This window comes from Bombina bombina, chromosome 5 (genome assembly GCF_027579735.1).
Source record: "Bombina bombina isolate aBomBom1 chromosome 5, aBomBom1.pri, whole genome shotgun sequence".
Classification (NCBI taxonomy): Eukaryota; Metazoa; Chordata; class Amphibia; order Anura; family Bombinatoridae; genus Bombina; species Bombina bombina.
In genome coordinates this window covers 101,475,101-101,499,387 of record NC_069503.1, presented here as the reverse complement: position 1 = coordinate 101,499,387, position 24,287 = coordinate 101,475,101, and the positions used below count along the sequence as shown (strand labels likewise).

Genomic DNA, 24,287 nt, shown 5'->3' with positions numbered 1-24,287 from the left:
TGAATCAGAAGGTCCTTTCGAAGCGGAAGCCTCAAATGTGGTAGAGACGACATCTCCACCAGGTCTGCATACCAGATCCTGTGAGGTCAGGCCCTCAATCACTTGCGGAAGGAGAGCAAATGGAGGAAACAGATATGTTAGATTGAAGGACCAAGGGGCCGCCAGAGCATCTATCAGCTCCACCTGAGGATCTCTGGATCTCGACCCGTACCTGGAAAGTTTGGCATTCTGCCTGGATGCCATGAGCTCCAACTCCGGCTGACCCCATTTGAGGATCAGACTGGAGAACATGTCCGGATGAAGTTCCCACTCAACTGGATGAAAGGTCTGTCTGCTCAGAAAATCCGCCTCCCAGTTGTCCACCCCTGGGATGTGGATTGCCAACAGACAAGAAGAATGGGCCTCCGCTCACTGAATTATTTTGGAAACCTCTGTCATCGCCAAGGAACTCCCTGTTCCTCCCTGATGATTGATGTAGGCCACTGACGTTATGTTGTTCGTCTGGAACCTGATAAACTGAACCGAAGCTAGCTGAGGCCAGGTAAGGAGAGCATTGTAAATCGCACTCAGTTCCAGAATGTTTATGGGCAAAAGAGACTCTATCTGAAACCATATCCCCTGAGCCCTTATGGAGCCCCAAACTGCTCCCCACTCCTGAAGGCTGGCATCTGTTGTCACAATCTCCCAGGATGGTCTGCGAAAACATGTTCCCTGGGAGATGATCTAGAGACAACCACCAAAGAAGAGACTCCCTTGTCTCCTGTGCCAATAGAAGTCGAGGGGACAAGTCCAAATAATCTCCGTTCTATTGTTTGAGCATGTCCAACTGCAGAACTCTGAGATGAAAGCGAGCAAACAGGACGATGTCCATTGCCGCTACCATCAGACCTATTAACTCCATGCACTGGGCCACAGAAGGATGAGGAGAAGATTGCAGAGCTCGACAAGTATCGATAATCTTTAATTTCCGGACTTCTGTCAGAAAAATCTTCATAGACAGAGAGTCTATGATGGTCCCTAGAAAGGTCACTCTTGTATGAAGAACTAAAGAGCTCTTTTCTAGATTCACCTTCCACCCGTGTGACCTTAGGAAAGCCTCTACCAGGTCTGTGTGTGATTTTGCTAGCTGAAAGAACAGCGCCTGAACTAGGATATTGTCCAGATACGGCGCCAACGCAATGCCTCTTGAACGAAGCACCACAAGAATAGACCCCAGAACCTTGTGAAGATTCTGGGAGCCGTGGCAAGAACGAAGGGAAGAGCCACAAACTGGAAATGCTGGTCTAGAAAGCCAAACCATAAGAGCCTGTGATGATCCCTGTGAATGGATACAAAAACTTCAAAACCAGATAATTATGGAACAAATTGAAACCTCCATCAACTCAGAAATGCAAATTAAGCGCTTCTTCTACAAATGGAAGAACATTATTTTAGCCTACCCTATAGAAATTCAAAAACACCTTATCGCACCCTTCAGGGGTACTTTATACTTAGAATTAGCTATAGCCGGAAGGGGGTGTGATGGGTGTGGGGGGGGGGATTTACCCCATAATTTAACCCCCCCTTTTTTTCCCCCCTCCTTGATAGATTCGGAACCTTTGATTGTAGAACATGGTACGGAAATTAATAATATAATTTTGTCACTCCTTTGACTTGCCACATTTGCATGTATACAATATGATAAATGTAAAGTTAAAAGGCTCAGAGAGTTGGGGGGCGGAGCCTGGCCATGCCGGAACATGGCCGCACTAAGTTAGAGCTCCGGGCCACACAACATCCTCTCCCTACATAAGCGGCAAAGTTTTGACCTGCAAGAAGCCCTGCTATATAGCTGAGAGACCGGAGACACAGCGTGTCATTTTTGAGGCAGAGATGGCATGATTACTGGCCAGCATCGGAAGTTTCACCTAACTGCGCTCACAGCACAGCGGAGTAAAGCGCCATATTGCTTCACGGAGCAAGCAGGGAGAGAGCAATATCGGTTGCGCAGAAAGCAGGTGAGACCCAAAACACTCTGTGGTGCAAACCCTCCTGCTCAGACCCCCCACTGAGGCAAATACTGTGACCCATAAGAGCCAGGGAGAATACTGCAACACATTCCCCTCTGGCCGGAAGAGCGGCCACGCAGAAAATAATAACACCTGGCGGAGCAATGGGGCTGGCGGTTAGAGGTTAGCCATGCATCATCCTGTAACAATCACGTTTACCAAATAGACAAACTGGTGCTCATCACACAGAATACCATTATACTACTACAGGCAGCAGATGAGGGTAATTCTGATATTGCAACATAAACTGCAGATGGCACCTTAAAGAACAATCTCACTTAATCCCTGCTCCCTCATGCTCAGTCTCTGAATTGCAGGCACAACATAGCAGCTCCTCACTCACTGACACAGTACAGCACAAAACCCTAATATTATCCCCTAATTTTTGATATCTTCTAACAGCCATCAGAAGGGGATAGGAGACATAAAAATGGCTTCTAAGAAAGGTACAAAGACGGACAAGAATAATAAACAGCCATCCATGTTACCTATATCTGTAAGCAATTTCTTCAGTCCCACTCAAACCTCCACTATGGAACAAAAAGAAACAGGAGGCCTCACATAGCCCCCTCAAGCCATGGCGCAGCAACACCCAGCTCCATTAGATTTAATGACGCAGCTTAAAGCGGACATAGCTAATCTCCCCTCTAAGTCCGATTTTGACTCACTGAAAAGCTTAATTAAAGAAGAACTCACTAGCATTAGGAAAGAAATTTCGGACATTGGGTACAGAGTAGAAGATATGGAGGATACGCAAGAAACGTTGATTACTATTACAGACTCCCTCACGACACAAGCCAACATACACAAGGCCCAATTATCTACTTTCCAAGACAAATTGGATGATATAGATAACAGAAACCGCAGAAATAATCTGAGGATTAGAGGGATTCCGGAAAAGATTGCGATAGTAGATCTAGAGAGTTATGTCCAACAACTTTTTTGCCATCTTAAAAAAGATCAGCAAGCTCCAGCAGTGGAACTCGACAGGGTTCATAGAGCCCTTAGACCTCCCCCACCAGATACCGCACCACCAAGAGACGTGATTCTACGTTTCCTCAGGTACAAGGATAAGGAGGAAATATGGTCTCTGGCCCGCCAACTGAGAGATATCCCTTATCTTGATCATAAGCTGCAGATCTTTTTGGACTTGTGCCCTAATACGCTGCAACAAAGAAGGGAGGTAGCTTTCATAACTAAAGTTCTCAGGGACAAAAAGATCAGATATAGGTGGGGATACCCCTTCAGCTTGATTGTCTCACAGGGAAGCACCGTTTACATCTACAAGGAACCACGGGACCTAGAGCATCTTTTCAAGGGGCTCAACATCACTTTCAATGCTCCAGCAGACTTTGTTTCACAGGGAGGCAAAGAAGTCAACGAAGAAACTGTGGAAGCCAGACACCTGTGGGGAAAACAACCCTGGCAAACTGTAACCAACAGCAAGCGCAGAAGGGACAAACTAAAATCTGCCTCTTCTGAGACAGTGGTTTCTACTGCACAGGAGACATGAAGCGATTCAACACTGGGTGAGATTGTTTCAAATATTGTAATAGTTAAAATCTTACATGCCTGCTGAAATATGATGGGTGAGGATGGGCATAGATAGATAATTAGATAGTAAGTTAGCTTGTAAACTTACTGTAACTAGTTTTATGGAGTCTATGAGTTTCCTTAAAGGTTAAATTAAAAAATGTTATCAAGGGAGGGGATGCTGTCCTGCATTCCCCCAAACATTATGACAAAGAGTTGTAATATGGTTATTGTTTGTTTGTTGTTTTGTATTGTTGTTGATGTTCGATTTTTATATGTTCTGAACTGTTTTGAAGATCTACAGGAGCTGTTAGATTTTAACCCCACGATGCATAAATAGGTACATGTTGAACCAAGTGTCCCACATCAAGTATACATCCTCTAAATTGGGAAAATATATATAATATGGTCCCCAAGAAAGACTAGGAATTCTATAGATACACATAAAGGGATAAACTTCCTCACAGTTAATGCAAAGGGCCTTAACAGCTCATTTAAAAGAAATCTAGCAATGAGAGACTTTAAAGAAAGGAAGGGTGATGTGATCTTCCTACAGGAGATGCACTTCTTAAGAAATAGAGAACCTGGAACATTTAAGCATAAATTTGGCGAGTCTTTTTACGCTTCTAACAACACCAAGAGGGGAGGCGTAGGCATACTGTTTAAAAGAGGCATACCATTCCAGGCTTATAAACAAGTAAAATATAAACAGGGCAGATACCTTATACTCGTGGGGACATTATTCCATAAGCAGGTAACTCTAGTCAATGTGTATGCCCCGAACACAGCACAGGGCCCCTTCTTTAAAACTTTGACCAATGCCATTCTTGAGGTGGTTAAGGGCTCATTAGTAATGTGTGGGGACCTCAATTGCACACTAAATCCCACATTAGATAACTCTACAGGGACATCATCTACTGCACATGCAATCATCAATAAACTAAAAACATGCCTCAGACAGCTTACTCAGTCTACATGATGTATGGAGGGTACTACATGGCGACGAGAGAGATTTCACCTTTTACTCCCACCCACACGCTAGACACTCCAGGATTGACTATGTACTTGCTGATGTCTCTAGTGTAGCATTAGTTAGCAATTGTTGGATACTTCCAACATCATGGACAGATCATGCTATGGTAAGCTGTCATATGAGATGGGACACTAGGGATAATACCAGCTACTTGTGGAAACTAGATGATAACCTACTAGATGACCCCATATATAAAGAAAGGATAGAGAAAGCTCTAGAAGGTTTCTTTCAACTAAATTCAGATGAGGGGGTGGACGCTAGATATCGTTGGGGAGCCCATAAGGCGGTCATGAGGGGAGAGTTGATGAGCGTGAGGGCTCATCAGCTGAAGCAGCAGAGAGCATATTTTGACATGGTGCTAAACAAAATAGAGGACCTGGATAGAGATCTTAAAAAAAAACCCGGGGACACACAAACACTAAATCTCTTAACGGAATATAAAGGTAAACTTAATGAAATAATAGATAAGGAATGTAAAATAACGGCACTCAAACAACGGCACTATGAGGGTAACAATAAAAGCAGTAAACTATTCGCTAGGAAACTAAAACGCAAAATAAATAAGGCACACATCCTAAAAATTAGGGATACTAAAGGGAGGGAGCACACGTCTTCCAAAGACATAGCAGAAGCATTCCGCACATATTATGAGAACCTTTATAACCTACAGGTTTCACCAGCAGATCACATAGATACATTTTTAAACAAACTGGACTTTCCTGGGATAAAAGAGGAAGATAGGGCCTACCTAAATGAGCCTTTCACAATAAGCGAAATAAAAAAAATAATTAAGGACCTCCCAAATGAGAAAGCACCGGGGCCTGATGGCTACATGATATATTATTATAAAAAATATATAGATATCCTTACCCCGCACCTATTAAGCTTATTCCAGACGATATCAGAAACCAAACCATTCTTACAAGACTCCCTAACAGCGCACATTGTGGTACTTCCCAAGCCGGGGAAAACAACAGACAGAGTGGAAAATTTCTGGCCTATATATTTGCTCAATAATGATATTAAGATCTATGCCAGGTTACTGGCATCTAGACTAAATTCCATTATACCACGAATAATTGCTAGGGATCAGGTGGGATTTGTGGTTAATAGAGAGGCTAGGGACAACAACGTGAGAGCGGTGGATTTGATAGATTATGCCACGTCAAAGGATATACCATTGGTCCTGATCTCCACGGACGCAGAAAAAGCCTTTGACCGCGTCCGGTGGAGATTCTTGGAGGCGACATTAGAGAAATTTGGTTTGGGGACCTCATTCATAGCAAAGATCATGACGCTATATGGATCCCCCTCAGCACAAGTGCGGGTAAATGGTATACTGTCTAAGCCCTTTGTCATCAGCAACGGCACGAGACAGGGATGTCCCCTGTCCCCTCTACTGTTTGCATGTGTAGTGGAGGCCCTAGCTATATCAATAAGAGGGGATTGCAATATAGAGGGAATAAGAATCAGAGAAGACGATTACAAAATCATGCTTTATGCAGACGATATTTTATTCACCCTTACAAACCCACTCATATCTGTACCACTGATACTACAACACTTAAGGGACTTCCAATTTGCATCCAATTTCTTAATTAACAAATCAAAGTCGGAGATACTCAATATATCTCTCCCTCAGGTACACCTCTCCCAGTTAAAACAAATCTGCCCTTTTAAGTGGCAAAAAAAATCCCTGAAGTACCTGGGAATACACCTTACAAATAATATAAAAGACTTGTTTCAGGTCAATTATATTCCATTACAAAGAAGAATTATAGCAGACCTCTCCTCATGGAGATCTCTACACACATCATGGATAGGGAGGATAAATATTTTCAAAATGAACTTCTTGCCACGTATATTGTATGTATTGCAGGCCCTACCCATACCCTTACCGAACTCCTTCCTCCCATCTTTACAAGCTAAAATACTAGAATTTGTTTGGGACAAAAAACACGCAAGGATAAATAAAAATATTGTGTGCACCCCTCTGCTTAGCGGAGGCTTGGGAGCCCCTGATCTCACAAAGTATAGTCTTGCTATATATTTGCAAAGGATCCTGGATTGGTCACATAGTCCCCACAATAAAATTTGGGTCCAAATAGAACCCATCAATCATCTGGCATCACAATGTTGGACCGCTCAGGGAGGTTCATCTAGGGATAATAGCTTAAACATCCTAGGCGGGGAGACACTTAATATGTGGGACAAGGTGTTGATGAGGTTTCCACACATATCATCTAATACTCACCACTGACACCTTTGCTTGAAAATAGAGAGTTCACCCCGGGGTTATCCCTCTCACCTCATAATCCAGGCACACCACGTGGAACCCTACAGGTGTTCCAACTGGGAAATGAAAATAAATTATACACGAGAGGAGAGTTGATGGAAAGGGGCCTCTTGATTTTTCGAAACTGGTTGTTTCATCACCAATGCATCTCATACATTTCTAGACACAGTGATAGGAAGAATCTGATAAGACCCATGACACAATTTGAAATAATGTGCACAGCTATGGAACCTGTGCGCCACTCACCGTCACGGTTGTATAAACTTCTACAACTACAACCCCCGGGACACATTCCTTACTATGTGGAGAGATGGAATAAAGATTTGGGTATTGATGTTGACCACAGGGAAGCAAATAATATTTTTTGTAATGTCTCGAAATCTTCTATATCAGCTAACACAATTGAGCTTAATCTCAAGATTTTACACAGGTAGTAAATGACCCCAGTTAGAATACATAAGTTATTTAACACGCAAAACGATATATGCTGGAGATGCGGCTTAGAGAAAGGGAAGATGACTCATATATGGTGGTCTTGTACTGCCATAGCACCAATATGGGAAAACATAGCCACAGAGGCCTCTAAAGTAATAGGTAAAACACTACCACTGGACACCAAGATGTGGCTGTTTATGTACAGCCCCAAAAGGTTACCAACAGCTCAAAAAAAGATGTTTCACATATTGAGTAATGGCATAAAAATTTTGCTGGCGCAGAGGTGGAAGACAAAACACGTGCCTAGTATAGCTCAGTGGGTACACAAATGCAATGACTTATTGAAGTTAGAGGAGTATCACTATATGAAGGTTAAATGTATAGACATATACGCACAGATGCAGACTATGTGGGAGGTTTATGTGGCGCAAAGATTTAAACCATAGGGAGGAAACAGATACTTATGGACATATTTCAGGAAACGCATGAAGAGCGTTGGGTGGAGATGCGTTGTGTTAAGATGTAAATCTCAGTACGAGCAGTTATCGTGGGATGTTAATATGTGGTGTGTATATCAGCTCTTGGATGTAGATCCATGTTTAAATAACAGTTATGTTGTTCATTTGTTTTTATTATAAAATTGTATGAAAACGATCCCCAACATTATGGCACCAAAGGCCCAAGCAATTGTAACACCTGGTAATTTTATTTTTAATTTTCTCTTTCTTCAAGAACATTGTTTACGTTATGAATATATTTGCCCTTTGGATGTTTTTGTATTGTCTTTACGCACTGTTGGAGACTCAATAAAAATATAAAAATAAAAATAAAAAAAAGGCTCAGAGAGTTAAGCTAGATTTACTAGGTAGTAGGTACATATATATTGTCTGTCAAAGGTGGAAAGAAAGTGCTATGTTCATGCTTTTTTGGATGTTTTTTTTTTCTCCCTTTCTTTGGCTGTCTTGTAGTGAATAAGTTTAAAACCACAGCAATATGTACAACACAATGTTAATAAGGAATTAATCGTCTATGATAAATGTATTTAAAGTGACAGTCTACCATAGAATTGTTATTGTTTTTAAAGATAGATAATCCCTTTACTACCCATTCCCCAGTTTTGCATAACCAACACAGTTATATTAGTATACTTTTTACCTCTGTGATTACCTTGTATCTAGGAACCTTCTTCCAGCCCCCTGATCACATGACTGTGACTGTTTATTATCTATTGTCTCAAATTTAGCATTGATTTGTGCTAAATCTTAAATAACCCCCTGTGCCTGAACATAGTATTATCTATATGGCGCACGTGTACTTTCTGTCTCTTTGTGTTGAAAAGAGATTTAAAAAGCATGTGATAAGAGGCAGCCCTCAAAGGCTTAGAAATTAGCATATGAGCCTACCTATGTTTAGTTTAAACTAAGAATACCAGAAGAAAAAAAGCACATTTGATGATAAAAGTAAATTGGAAAGTTGACTAAAATTAAAAGTCCTATCTGAATAATGAAAGTTTAATTTATACTAGACTGTCCCTTTAAGCATGTTATATGATATCGGGCCCTGCGTGGCACTAAAGGTAAAGGACTTGTATAAATGTATATACTGCTGGTTATAAATAAAAAAAGTCACCTTACATGGGTCTCCAACATAATGTTTTCCAATAGTTTTTACAGTTACTGATTTCATCTAAATGTTACCACACTCAGTACTTTCAGATTGTTAGTTCCCTAATAAAAAATAAAAACATAATTTATGTAAGAACTTACCCGATAAATTAATTTCTTTCATAATGGCAAGAGTCCATGAGCTAGTGACGTATGGGATATACAATCCTACCAGGAGGGGCAAAGTTTCCCAAACCTCAAAATGTCTATAAATACACCCCTCACCAGACCCACAATTCCGTTTAATGAATAGCCAAGTAGTAGGGTGATAAAGAAAGGAGTAAAAAGCATCAACAAAGGAATTTGGAAATAATTGTGCTTTATACGAAAAATCCTAACCACCATAAAAAGGGTGGGTCTCATGGACTCTTGCCAATCTGAAAAATTAATTTATCAGGTAAGTTTTTACATAAATTATGTTTTCTTTCATGTAATTGGCAAGAGTCCATGAGCTAGTGACGTATGGGATAGTAATACCCAAGATGTGGAACTCCACAGAAGAGTCACTAGAGAGGGAGGGATAAAATAATAACAGCCATTTTCCGCTGACAAAAATTAATCCACAACCCAAATGATTAAGTTTTTTTCTGTTGATTATGAAAATAAACTTAAACATAAAGCAAAGAAATCAAACTGAAACAGCTGCCTGAAAAACTTTTCTACCAAAAACTGCTTCCAAAGAAGCAAATACATCAAATCGGTAGAATTTAGTAAATGTATGCAAAGAAGACCAAATTGCTGCTTTGCAAATCTGATCAACTGAAGCTTCATTCTTAAAAAGCCCACAAAATGGAGACTGATCTAATAGAATGAGCTGTAATTCTCTGAGATCTTCAAAGAATGCAGCAGCACCACTTCTCATATAAAAAGTTCCTTTATTAAACACATAGTGGGAGCAGGTAAAATAGAACGACGTTTCGGGTGGTTATCCCTTAGTCATGTTCACATACTGTTTGTTAGACTTAATCACCTTTAAATAGCCATCAGTCAGGTGAGACCACACCTTTCACCTTAATTACTTAGATATAGACTGATGGCTATTTAAAGGTGATTAAGTCTAACAAACAGTATGTGAACATGACTAAGGGATAACCACCCGAAACGTCGTTCTATTTTACCTGCTCCCACTATGTGTTTAATAAAGGAACTTTTTATATGAGAAGTGGTGCTGCTGCATTCTTTGAAGATTTTGGATACTGTTTGGATCTTTGCAGTGATCCTATGCTAGCTTGCACACACCTTGGGTCTGAGTGCTGGATTTCAATTTCATTTTCTGTAATTCTCTGAGGGGGGGGGCCTGACCCGACTCCAAATAAGCCTGATGAATTAAAAGCTTTAATCAAGATGCCAAGGAAGCCTTCTGACCTTTCCTAGAACCAGAAAAGATTGCAAATAGACTAGAAGTCTTTCTGAAATCTTTAGTAGCTCCAACATAATATTTCAAAGCTCTTACCACATACAAAGAATGTAAGGATCTCTCCAAAGAATTCTTAGGATTAGGACACAAAGAAGGGACAACAATTTCTCTATTAATGTTGTTAGAATTCACAACCTTAGGTAGAAATTTAAATGAAGTCTGCAAAAAACTGCCTTATCCTGATGGAAAAACAGAAAAGGAGATTCACAAGAAAGCAGATAATTCGGAAACTCTTCTAGCAGAAGAGATGGCCAAAAGGAACAACACATTCCAAGAAAGTAGTTTAATAGCCAAAGAATGCATAGGCTCAAACGGAGGAGCCTGTAAAGCCTTCAAAACCAAATTAAGACTCCAAGGAGGAGAGATTGATTTAATGACAGGCTTGATATGGACCAAAGCCTTTACAAAACAGGGAATATCAGGAAGCTTAGCAATCTTTCTGTGAAATAAAACAGAAAGAGGGATCGTGTCCGATGCTGCAGTCATGAGACTTAAAATTTCCATGCACATAGCTACTGAAGGGAATGATTGAGACTGAAGGTTCCGACAAGCTGAAACCAATTTTAATTGTCTCTTGTCTGTTAGAGACAGAGTCATGGACACTGAATCTATCTGGAAATCTAAAAAGGTGACCCTTGTCTGAGGAATGAAGAAACTTTTTGGTAAATTGATCCTCCAACCATGTCTTTGAAGAAACAACACTAGTTGATTCATGTGAGATTCTGCAGAATGTAAAGACTGAGCTAGTACCAAGATATCGTCCAAATAAGGAAACACCGCTATACCTCATTCTCTGATTACAGAGAGTAGGGCACGAGAACTTTTGAAAACATTCTTGGAGCTGTCGCTAGGCCAAAAGGAAGAGCGACAAATTGGTAATGCTTGTCTAGAAAAGAGAATCTCAGAAACTGATAATGATCTGGATGAATCGGAATATGAAGATATGCATCCTGTAAGTCTATTGTGGACATATAATGCCCTTGCTGAACAAAAGGCAGAATAGTCCTTATAGTCACCATTTTGAAAATTGGCACTCTTACAAAACGATTCAAAATTTTCAGATCCAGAACTGACCTGAATGAATTTTCTTTCTTTGGGACAATGAATAGATTTGAATAAAATCCCAGACCTTGTTCCTGAAACAGAACTGGTATGATTACCCCTGAAAGCTCCAGGTCTGAAACACACTTCAGGAAAGCCTGAGCCTTAACTGGATTTGCTGGGATTACTCTAAATCCTATTCAGTACCTTTGAGAGACAATACTCTGAATCCATTGATTTTGGACAGAATCTGCCCAAATGTTTTAGAAGAATCTTAATCTGCCCCCTACCAGCTGAGCTGGAATGAGGGCCGCACCTTCATGCAGACTTGGGGGCTGGCTTTGGTTTCTTAAATGGTCTGGATTTATTCCAACTTGAAGAAGGTTTCCAATTGGAACCATATTCTTTGGAGGAAGGATTAGGTTTCTGCTCCTTATTTTGTCGAAAGGAACGAAAACGGTTAGAAGTATTAGATTTAACCTTAGGTCTTTTATCTCCTTCTTGGAGAAAGGACAATATCCTGGGAATCCCAATCTTACTCCATGAGTAACCCTTGGATTCACACCAAAGATATTTCCACCATATCTTATGGTAGATTTTCCTGGTGACAGGCATTCTAGCCTGAATCAGAGTATCTATAACTGACTCAGAGAACCCACGCTTTGAAAGAATTAAGCGTTCAATCTCCAAGCAGTCAGACATAGAGAAACTAGATTTGGATGCTTGAATGGACCCTGTATTAGAAGATCCTGCCTCATTGGCAGTGTCCATGGTGGGACAGATGACATGTCCACTAGGTCTACATACCAAGTCCTGCGTGGCCACGCAGGCACTATCAGAATCACCGAAGCCTTCTCATGCTTGATTCTGGCGACCAGACGCGGGAGGAGAGGAAACGATGGAAACACATAAGCCAGATTGAAGGACCAAGGCGCTGCTAGAGCATCTATCAATACTGCCTTGGGGTCCCGGGACCTGGACCCGTAGAGAGGAAGTTTGGCGTTCTGACGGGACGCCATCAGATCCAATTCTGGAGTGCCCCATAGCTGAGTCAGCTGGGCAAATACCTCCAGGTGGAGTTCCCACTCCCCCGGGTGAAAAGTCTGACGACTTAGAAAATCCGCCTCCCAGTTGTCTACTCCTGGGATGTGAATTGCTGAGAGATGGCAAGAGTGATCCTCCGCCCATCTGATTATTTTGGTTACTTCCGTCATCTCTAGGGAACTCTTTGTTCCCCCCTGATGATTGACGTAAGCTACAGTTGTGATGTTGTCCTACTGAAATCTGATGAATTTCGCCGTAGCTAGTTGAGGCCATGCCTGAAGAGCGTTGAATATCGCCCTCAGTTCCAGAATGTTTATCGGGAGAAGCGTTTCTTCCCGAGACCATAAGCCCTGAGCTTTCAGGGAGTCCCAGACCGCGCCCCAGCCTAACAGACTGGCGTCGGTCATTACAGTGACCCACTCTGGCCTGTGGAAACATATTCCCTGAGACAGGTGGTCCTGAGACAACCACCAGAGAAGAGAATCTTTGGTCTCCTGGTCCAACTGAATTTGAGGAGACAAATCTGCATAATCCCCATTCCACTGTTTGAGCATGCATAGTTGCAGTGGTCTGAGGTGTATCCGAGCAAAAGGGACTATGTCCATTGCCGCTACCATTAATCCGATTGCCTCCATGCACTGAATTACAGATGGCCGAGGAATGGAATGAAGAACTCGGCAAGTAGTTAAAAGTTTCAACTTTTTGACCTGCGTCAGAAATATTTTCATTTCTACTGAATCCATTAGAGTTCCTAGGAAGGGAACCCTTGTGAGTGGGGACAGAGAACTCTTTTTGATGTTCACCTTCCACCTGTGAGACTTCAGAAAGGCCAATACAATCTCTGTGTGAGCCTTGGCTCTGTGAAAGGACGGCGCCTGAATTAAGATGTCGTCCAAATAAGGCGCCACTGCTATGCCCCGCGGTCTTAGAACCGCCAGAAGGGACCCTAGCACCTTTGTGAAAATTCTGGGAGCAGTGGCTAAACCGAATGGAAGAGCCATGAACTGGTAATGCTTGTTTAGGAAAGCGAACCTGAGGAACTGATGATGATGATCTTTGTGGACAGGGATATGCAGGTACGCATCCTTTAGATCCACGGTAGTCATATATTGACCTTCCTGGATCATAGGTAAGATTGTCCGAATGGTCTCCATCTTGAATGATGGGACTCTGAGGAATCTGTTTAGAATTTTTAGATCCAGGATTGGTCTGAAAGTTCCTTCTTTTTTGGGAACCACAAACAGGTTTGAGTAAAAACACAGACCTTGTTCTGCAATTGGAACTGGGTATATCACTCCCATCGTATGTAAATCTTCTACACAGCATAAGAACGCCTCTTTCTTTATCTGGTCTGTAGACAGACGAGAAATGTGGAACCTTCCCCTTGGAGGGGAGTCCTTGAATTCTAGAGATATCCCTGGGAAAAGATCTCTAATGCCCAGGGATCATGAATATCTCTTGCCCAGGCCTGAGCGAAGAGAGAGTCTGCCCCCTACTAGATCCGGTCCCGGATCGGGGGCTACCCCTTCATGCTGTCTTGGTAGCAGCTGCAGGCTTTTTGGCCTGTTTACCCTTGTTCCAGCCCTGGTAAGACTTCCAGGTTGCCTTGAGCTGTGAAGCGTTACCCTCTTGCTTTGCAGCTGTAGAGGCTGAAGCCGGACCACTCCTGAAGTTACGAAAGGAATGAAAATTAGCTTTGTTTCTAGCCTTAAAGGGCTTGTCCTGAGGGAGAGCATGGCCCTTTCCCCCGGTGATTTCTGAAATAATCTCTTTCAATTCTGGCCCGAAAAGGGTCTTTCCCTTGAAAGGGATATTTAATAATTTGGATTTTGACGACACATCGGCCGACCATGACTTGAGCCAAAGCGCTCTGCGCGCCATAATGGCGAAACCTGAATTTTTTGCCGCTAATTTAGCTAATTGCAAGGCGGCATCTGTGATAAAAGAATTAGCTAGCTTTAGAGCCTTAATTCTATCTAACACTACATTCACTTTACCCTCCCGTAGAGAGACCCTAGTGCTTAGAGCCGGCAAAGAGAATGACTGGGGGGTGGAGCTATATGGACAGCTCTGCTGTGTGCTCTCTTTGCCACTTCCTGTAGGGAATGAGAATATCCCACAAGTAAAGGATGAATCCGTGGACTGGATACACCTTGCAAGACAAATGCAAACAGCATAGCCCTCTGACATATAAAAAGGCAAGAGGCATAAAGAAATGGGGTTTTTAAATAAATTATTTGGCGCCAAGTATAACGCACAAGGCAACTAAAATAATTTTGGCGCTAACAACATCCGGAAATGACACTCGTGTCATTGTAGACGCAACCTTGTGCAAGGAACTCAGCGCCAGAAATGATGAATTTGAGTCATCGGACGTAGCTTCGGGCCAAAAAAATTCTTGCGCCAAGAATGATGCAATAAACTTTGGCATTTTGCGCCCTCGCGAGTCTAATTTTGCCCGCAAAATTTTAAAGAAAAAAATCAGTCAATTTGAAAAAATACTAAACCCCGGGTAAGAAAAATATTTTCCTAAATATGTTTTTTCCCAAATATGAAACTGACAGTCTGCAAAAGGAAATATACATAAACCTGACTCATGGCAAATATAAGTACAATACATATATTTAGAACTTTATATTAATGCATAAAATGCCAAACCATAGCTAAGAGTGTCTTAAGTAATGAAAACATACTTACCGAAAGACACTAATCCACATATAGCAGATAGCCAAACCAGTACTGAAACGGTTATCAGTAGAGGTAATGGAATATGGGAGTATATCGTCGATCTGAATAAGGGAGGTAGGAGATGAATATCTACGACCGATAACAGAGAACCTATGAAATCGATCTCCTGTGAGGAAAACAATTGCCTTCAATAGGTGATACTCCCTGCACATCCCTCTGACATTCGCTGTACTCTGAGAGGAACCGGGCTTCAAAATGCTGAGAAGCACATATCAACGTAGAAATCTTAGCACAAACTTACTTCACCACCTTCATAGGAGGCAACGTTTGGAAAAATGAATTGTGGGTGTGGTGAGGGGTGTATTTATAGGCATTTTGAGGTTTGGGAAACTTTGCCCCTTCTGGTAGGATTGTATATCCCATACGTCACTAGCTCATGGACTCTTGCCAATTACATGAAAGAAACATAGATTTGCACTGAAATCAAATCTAATCTGCATGTAACACATTTTATCTCAGTCTGGGCACCTTTCACTGCTACTCCAGTCAAGAACAGATGTTTTAACTCTAGTTAAACACAAAAACAGTGAACACAAAAAAATTATAAGAAACTGTTTCAAAGTTTTTATTATATGTTCAAAGACTATCATGAAATAGACAACAATTCATCCGCAGGGATAGGAAAACATAACAATAATTTATTCAGTATTAGGGGCTGATATATCATAGCCAGAATGGGGCCGTATACACCTGTTTCTGCGTGAGTCTTCAGGCTCGCTGGAAACAGGAATTAAGAAGCAGCGGTTTTAAGACAGCTGTTCCATAACTCGTCCGCCACCTCTGAGGCGGCAGTCAGCAATCAGCCCGATTGCATACACATGTGTGTGTGTGTATATATGTATTTACAGACATATATATATATATATACACACACATAAATGCATTAATATATAGGTATACATATTTTTCATTTCGGCATTTATCGATGTCTGCTGCACTTTGATAAATAGGCCCCGTTGTGTTTACATAGAGTGATAACAAAATGAGATATTTTCTCACAGCAAGCTCAGCCCATTTAAAAGGATAATAAGGTATATCATTACAAAATCAACAGATGCATACCAACAATACAATGCAATAAAAATTACTATGAATTTCAAAAGTAGATTTTTTTCTGACATTTTGTTCTACACTCTTGCACTTGCTAAGCAGGAAATGGTGCCGTATAAAGTGTATTATATTTAATATAAACTCTTGCACTTGCTAAGTAGGAACTGGTGCCGTATAACGTGTATTTTATTTAATATAAACTCTTGTACTTGCTAAGTAGGAACTGGTGCTGTATAACGTGTATTTTATTTAATATAAACTCTTACACTTGCTAAGTAGGAACTGGTGCCGTATAACGTGTATTTAATTTAATATAAACTCTTGCACTTGCTAAGTAGGAACTGGTGCCGTATAACGTGTATTTTATTTAATATAAACTCTTGCACTTGCTAAGTAGGAACTGGTGCCGTATAAAGTGTATTTTATTTAATATAAACTCTTGTACTTGCTAAGTAGGAACTGGTGCCTTATAACATGTATTTTATTTAATATAAACTCTTGCACTTGCTAAGTAGGAACTGGTGCCTTATAACGTGTATTTTATTTAATATAAACTCTTGCACTTGCTAAGTAGGAACTGGTGCTGTATAACGTGTATTTTATTTAATATAAACTCTTGCACTTGCTAAGTAGGAACTGGTGCTGTATAACGTGTATTTTATTTAATATAAGCTCTTGCACTTGCTATGTAGGAACTGATGCCGTATAACGTGTATTTTATTTAATATAAACTCTTGCACTTGCTAAGTAGGAACTGGTGCTGTATAACCTGTATTTTATTTAATATAAACTCTTGCAATTGCTAAGTAGGAACTGGTGCCATATAACGTGTATTTTATTTAATATAAACTCTTGTACTTGCTAAGTAGGAACTGGTGCCATATAACGTGTATTTTATTTAATATAAACTCTTGCACTTGCTAAGTAGGAACTGGTGCCGTATAACGTGTATTTTATTTAATATAAACTCTTGCACTTGCTAAGTAGGAACTGGTGCCGTATAACGTGTATTTTATAAAATATAAACTCTTGCACTAAGTAGGAACTGGTGCTATATAACGTGTAATATACATATATACATACACACACACATATATATATATATATATATATACATATATATATTTTTGTATTTAAAGAGAGCAAGATGATTCAGCGGTAGGTGTACCCCCCGAGTAGTTGGTTAGTAGAGTAGGTGAATGAACTGGCTGCCTATATACCTGAAATAAGGGCAATTGCAGGGTCCCCACCCTACACTGTCCTATTTCAATTTATGGAAAAAACTATTTGTGAGAAGAGTGGTATTAAGGCGCACTGTTCATAAGGATAATTACCAATAGTGTTTAATATTGGTGTCAGGGTTGTGGTACTAGCACAAAAATCAGAGTTTCCGATGTGGAATGTTCTATGTGATTAACCCTGCTAATATCAGTGGAGTCGATACTAAAGATAATAAAATATAATATAATTTAGCCCAATTCTGTTAAGGCACGAAATGTGAATAGGTAAATATGAGTACAAGGATTATTCAGTCCTATATGAAGTACCTGAATGAGTGATATCAAAGGTATTTGCAACTTATGCCATATACAAGGGTAAGATAGGATCCCAATAAAGTCAATAAGAGATCCTAAAAAGTCCTTTCACAGCAAAGTATACAGATGGTTAGCTTAATAAGACATAAAAAAAGTTCACAAAGTTCACAGGTTATCTCAGTCCCAAATTCAAGTGGGATTATGTAGAATCAATTAGAAATCGTGTCTAATCCTTATGTTGAAAATAAATGCCCACTTACTAGATGTAACCTCAATCCTATGAGGTAAGTGGGAAGCGTCTTTAGTGGATACAGTTGTCCCTCAGCAATCTGGAAAAGCTGGTATGGTAGAGATTTCTTTCTCCCCCCTTCCTTTCAGCTTGGTTATTCGTTCAGCTCCCAGTTATCCGTGATGTAGAATACATAGATAAGGGAACACAAATATGGAAAAGATAGTGCAACACTGTATTGTAAATTTAAAACCTATATTTTTTTCATATGTTTAACAATGCTCACATTCTTAAACCTCAATCCAATATGAGGTATCAGTTAGGCATAACAATAGTAGTTGAATATAACAGGTGCAAATTTCCAAAAGTGTATAGATGAATTACATCAGTCAGAAGTGCAGGAAAATGGCATAAAAGCAGTTTGTAAAATACAGTTCAGTACATTCTTGTTCAAATCTCTCCTTACGCGTTTCAAAGGTTTCTAAATAATGGGTTACCTTCTTCATCAGAGGATATTTTGAGTGTGATTGCTGTTAGGTAATTTGGGACTTTAAATAGGGTTTACCTGGATAGTTACGATTTTGCAAAGCTCTGATTGGCTCTTTGTGGTCATATGACTTAGAGGGTGCATTGGCTAATCCACCAATCACAGGCTGGATAGATCATACTTTTTACTTTGATTTCCAACATGCTTAATTGAAGGTATCAGTAAAAATACCACCTATTAAAATTCTCCTAAAAATATTTATTATCAGCTTCATTAATTAAATGTTCTTTAGTATCTAAAAGTAATATGAGCGCGAGTGAGGGTTCTTAGCGCATGCGCGTTGCTACTGATTGCGCTTATTAGCATATGCAATGGGGGGGTGTAATAACGAACCAATCAGATTAGAGGTTCGAAATTTTAGCGTTAGTTTCCCCCGATTGCTGAAACTTGTTACTCATAAGTATATGTATACGATGTAACCTTATGATTTTGACGATCGTTATGCTGGTTCTCACTTTAGTGGGAGTCTAATTGCAATGTATTTGTTCGACTCAGTGATAGATTCTTGCGCATGCGTGTATTTAGCCCTCCCTATTTGACAATGACAGGGGTGTGTGTGGATTATCCAATTAGATATATGCTACACTTTCAACGTTCTCAACATTGGGCTGAGTAGTTAGTTGATTTTGTATCTATACCGATCGTGGAGTGCTGGTTGTTGATAGAGCATATCTAAAAAGGATATTTTGTTTTTTAAGTGAGGAATGATTTTAGCTATCTTTTGTTTTCAGTAGTGATATCTCTGGTTTCAAATCATCCCAAATTAGATATATGCTACTGCTTTCTTCTAAATATTAAAACAATATATACACATTTAAAAAGTTCAAACACAGTATAAAATATGAAACATAACGTATTAAAACAATCTTTCCCATAAAGGATAAGTCTTTATGTGTACACTTAAAATTCATTATTTATGGATTGAATTTGAAGCAAATACATTGTAAGAATCCAGATTCTTTTAAAATTATCTGAAAGACAGAGACAATAATTTGGATAATTGTTTTTTGATTAAACAAAAAAGAGGCTTTTTGGATTTCCAATCTAGTTGTTATTAGTACATAATCCTTAAAGGGACAGTATACACTCATTTTTATATAACTGCATGTAATAGACACTGCTATAAAGAATAAGATGCACAGATACTGATATAAAAATCCAGTATAAAACTGTTTAAAAACTTACTTAGAAGCTGTCAGTTTGGCTCTGTTGAAAAGGTAGCTGGAAAGCCCACTGCAAGTGGCAAATAAGACACTTCCCCCATCCCCCTTCTTTTGCATATGAAAAGACCCTTTACACAAACAGGAGCACTCTGGAGAAGGTAGCTGACAGTATTCACATAAAACTTTGGGGCTTGGTTAGGAGTCTGAAAATCAGAGCAATGTTATTTAAAAATAAGCAAAACTAAACATTTATTTTTTAAAAAAACTTTATGGGCTATATAAATAGATCATCTACAAGACATTTATGCAAAGAAAAAATGAGTGTATAATGTCCCTTTAAAGAATTAGGAATAATAGGTGATATTATAGACATATATAGTTATCTATAGGATTCTTTCAAAGTAAACGATGCTTGTAAGTGATGATATACAAGCATCTGCTTCCCAGTATAAATATGGATGACCACATGCATCCCCTTAAATATAATGTATTTTGTAAGAGGAGTTGGTTAACGTACATCTTTATGCAAAAGTGTATTGGTGTTTGTGGTATTCCTTGATTCCTTGTGATCATCTTTAAAATAGGGAATATTTCAATCTTCCACTAAAAAGGCTGCCAAATCTATATCTTTATTAAGGCCAAATGGTGTTTGTGAGTGTAAAGTATGTATCCAGAAGGTTTCTCTTTGTCTCAGATGTAGCTCTCTATCCCCTCGTCTCTCATTAACCGGTATACATTCTAGAATAGTGGATTTAGACCTTCTGTATCTTTGTCGTGGTAATTTCTATAATGGAGTGACAGACTATGAGACTTTTCCCCCACCTTGATATTCGTTAGATGTTCTGCTACCCTCTTCTTAAAGGGTCGTGTCGTGCGTCCTATATATTGAAGTCCACATGTGCATTTGATCAAGTAGACAAAATGATCTGTTTTGCAGTTACAAGCTGCATTAAGTTTGCATAATTTACCATTGCTACTAGATCTAACTTCTGTAGTCGATTTTTGTCCGCTGTAGTGATGTTCACATGCGACACAATTGAGGCAGTTACATTTGAAAAAGCCTATGGACAATTTAACCAGCCAGTTTTGTTTTTTTGGCTGTTTTAATTTGCTTGGTGAAAGAGTATTTTTCAAATTTTTGTTTTTGTGAAAAATCAATTTTGGTTCTTTTGGAATAATCGATTTTAAAAGTTCATCTTTTTCTAGCAGATGCCAATGTTTTCTGAGAATCATTTTTATTTCTTTAGAGCCTTCATTGTATGTTGTGATAAAGTTGGCTGTATCTTGCAGCATTTTTCCTTCACCATGTTTCTTCTTTTGCCTATTCTGTAGGAGTGAGTGTCTATCAATGCATTTCAATTTTTTGTAAGCTTTATTAAGTTCTGTTTCCTTGTACCCTCTTTCTATAAACCTCTTTTTCAATATAGCAGCTTCTTGCTCAAAATGTTCAATTTTAGAGCAATTGCGTCTAAGGTGTTGATACTGGCCGTAGGGGATGTTTTTTTTATCCATTCCTGGTTGTGGCTACTAGAAGCTAGTAGGTATTTGTTGCTGTCAGTTGGTTTTTGTGAAGCTTGGGGAAACTAACGCTAAAATTTCGAACCTCTAATCTGATTGGTTCGTTATTATACCCCCCCATCGAATATGCTAATAAGCGCAATCAGTAGCAACGCGCATGCGCTAAGAACCCTCACTCGCGCTCATATTAATTTTAGATACTAAAGAACATTTAATTAATGAAGCTGATAATAAATATTTTTAGGAGAATTTTAATAGGTGGTATTTTTACTGATACCTTCATTTAAGCATGTTGGAAATCAAAGTAAAAAGTACGATCTATCCAGCCTGTGATTGGTGGATTAGCCAATACACCCTATAAGTCATATGACCACAAAGAGCCAATCAGAGCTTTGCAAAATCGTAACTATCCAGGTAAACCCTATTTAAAGTCCCAAATTACCTAACAGCAATCACACTCAAAATATCCTCTGATGAAGAAGGTAACCCATTATTTAGAAACCTTTGAAACGCGTAAGGAGAGATTTGAACAAGAATGTACTGAACTGTATTTTACAAACTGCTTTTATGCCATTTTCCTGCACTTCTGACTGATGTAATTCATCTATACACTTTTGGAAATTTGCACCTGTTATATTCAACTACTATTGTTATGCCTAATTGATACCTCATATTGGATTGAGGTTTAAGAATGTGAGCATTTTTAAACATATGAAATAAATATAGGTTTTAAATTTACAATACAGTGTTGCACTATCTTTTCCATATTTGTGTTCCCTTATCTATGTATTCTACATCACGGATAACTGGGAGCTGAACGAATAACCAAGCTGAAAGGAAGGGGGGAGAAAGAAATCTCTACCATACTAAGGAAGCAGGGAAGCAGTGTTTCTAACCACACTAAAGAGGCAGAGAAGCAGCTTTTCCAGATTGCTGAGGGACAACTGTATCCACTAAAGACGCTTCCCACTTACCTCATAGGATTGAGGTTACATCTAGTAAGTGGGCATTTATTTTCAACATAAGGATTACACAAGATTTCTAATTGATTCTACATAATCCCACTTGAATTTGGGACTGAGATAACCTGTGAACTTTGTGAACTTTTTATGTCTTATTAAGCTAACCATCTGTATACTTTGCTCTGAAAGGACTTTTTAGAATCTCTTATTGACTTTATTGGGATCCTATCTTACCCTTGTATATGGCATAAGTTGCAAATACCTTTGATATCACTCATTCAGGTACTTCATATAGGACTGAATAATCCTTGTACTCATATTTACCTATTCGCATTTCGTGCCTTAACAGAATTGGGCTAAATTAAATTATATTTTATTATCTTTAGTATCGACTCCACTGATATTAACACCTAAGCAGGGTTAATCACATAGAACATTCCACATCGGAAACTCTGATTTTTGTGCTAGTACCACAACCCTGACACCAATATTAAACACTATTGGTAATTATCCTTATGAACAGTGCGCCTTAATACCACTCTTCTCACGAATATATATATATATATACACACACACACACATATATATATATATATACACAAGAAGCAAGAAATCCCCAAAGGAGGGAAGCATTGAGGCCGGAGCTACATCCAAGGTCAGTTCAAAACCAGTTTATTGGCAAAGTGCAGGTACAAAAGGTGAAGCCAGAGCAAAAACACCTGACGCGTTTCGCGAATGCGCACATGCGCTTCATCAGAGGTGATGTGTTCAAGGTGTGGATGGACTTATATACATATATATATACACAAACACATACATACACAAAACACGACAGGGGACAGCACTTTCAGTCCGGACTGGTTACACATCCAAAGACCCTGCAACATGTACAGCCCTGGGTGCAAAAACAGCATTCTCAGGAAGCTGCACCGTCCACAGAGCCACAGGCAGTTAACGTCTGGGTGCACGTCCCAAATGGGTAAATTACAAAAAATATATACGATAATATAGCACACAGAAAAAGTCCAGCACTCACTTACAAGCTCACAACTAAGATAAAAAGTAACAATGGAAGAGTTAGTTACCGCATCTGGCCAAATGGGACAAGCCCAGGTACCACGTCAAGGTCTCTTCCAAAACCTGGGTCCCTAAACAGCCACACAATACAGGCTCACAGTCAAACAAACTCGGGAAAAATGAAGGGTGAACGGGCTTATGTAATCTCCCCAGACATATACAAAACACGAAAGGGGACAGCACTCTCAAGCCGTCCTGGTACACATCCCATGACCCTGCAACATGCACAGCCCTGGGTGCAAAAACACATAAGCCCATGCACCCTTCATTTTTTCCCAGTTTGTTTGACTGTGAGCCTGCATTGTGTGGCTGTTTAGGGACCCAGGTTTTGGAAGAGACCTTGACGTGGTACCTGGGCTTGTCCCATTTGGCCAGATGCGGTAACTAACTCTTCCATTGTTGCTTTTTATCTTAGTTGTGAGCTTGTAAGTGAGAGCTGGACTTTTTCTGTGTGCTATATATATATATATTTTTTTTTTTTTTTGTGTGTGTGTGTGTGTGTGTGTGTGTGTGTGTGTGTGGGTGTGTGTATATATACAACAAAAAAATGTGCTCAGCCATATGCTGTATTGGTACTTGGCTGTTTAAATATTAGGAAAGTTCCTTAAAATGACGGTAAGTGATACAGTACAGTTCTGTCTTTCTAGTTTAACCAATGTGTAAGGTTCTATCCTTTGGTGCTTAGGTGCAACCCCCTCTGAGTAGCAAATAGAAAGTTCACAACACACTCATGAGTAAATGTATCAAATCTGATGAATAAAGTAACAGGATAACATGCCAACGAGTAGATAATTCAGTCAGACATCGCCATAAATATGTACATAAAAAGTATTATTGACTCACCAGTCCCAGTGGAATAAACCAGCAAGATAGAAGCGTGGTGGAGCCGCGTTTTGTATCAGAAGTTACCTGTCCGTTTGTATAGGAAAGTTGAGAAGGACCTGCTT

At 39.6% G+C, this 24,287-nt stretch overlaps 1 protein-coding gene across 2 annotated transcripts in view; it reads right to left on the bottom strand.

The window, feature by feature from the left end:
- Window positions 1–24,287, bottom strand: part of LOC128659995 (gastrula zinc finger protein XlCGF26.1-like) — a 103,327-nt gene that overhangs the window by 24,566 nt on the left and 54,474 nt on the right. The window contains exon 1 of one of the 2 annotated variants that reach the window (XM_053713587.1): window positions 18,105–18,333. The exons of the other annotated variant lie outside the window; for it this stretch is intronic. The gene's annotated coding sequence lies outside the window, so the exon portion shown is untranslated. Of the gene's footprint in view, window positions 1–18,104; window positions 18,334–24,287 lie in introns of those variants that run through there. 2 annotated transcript variants of the gene reach the window in all.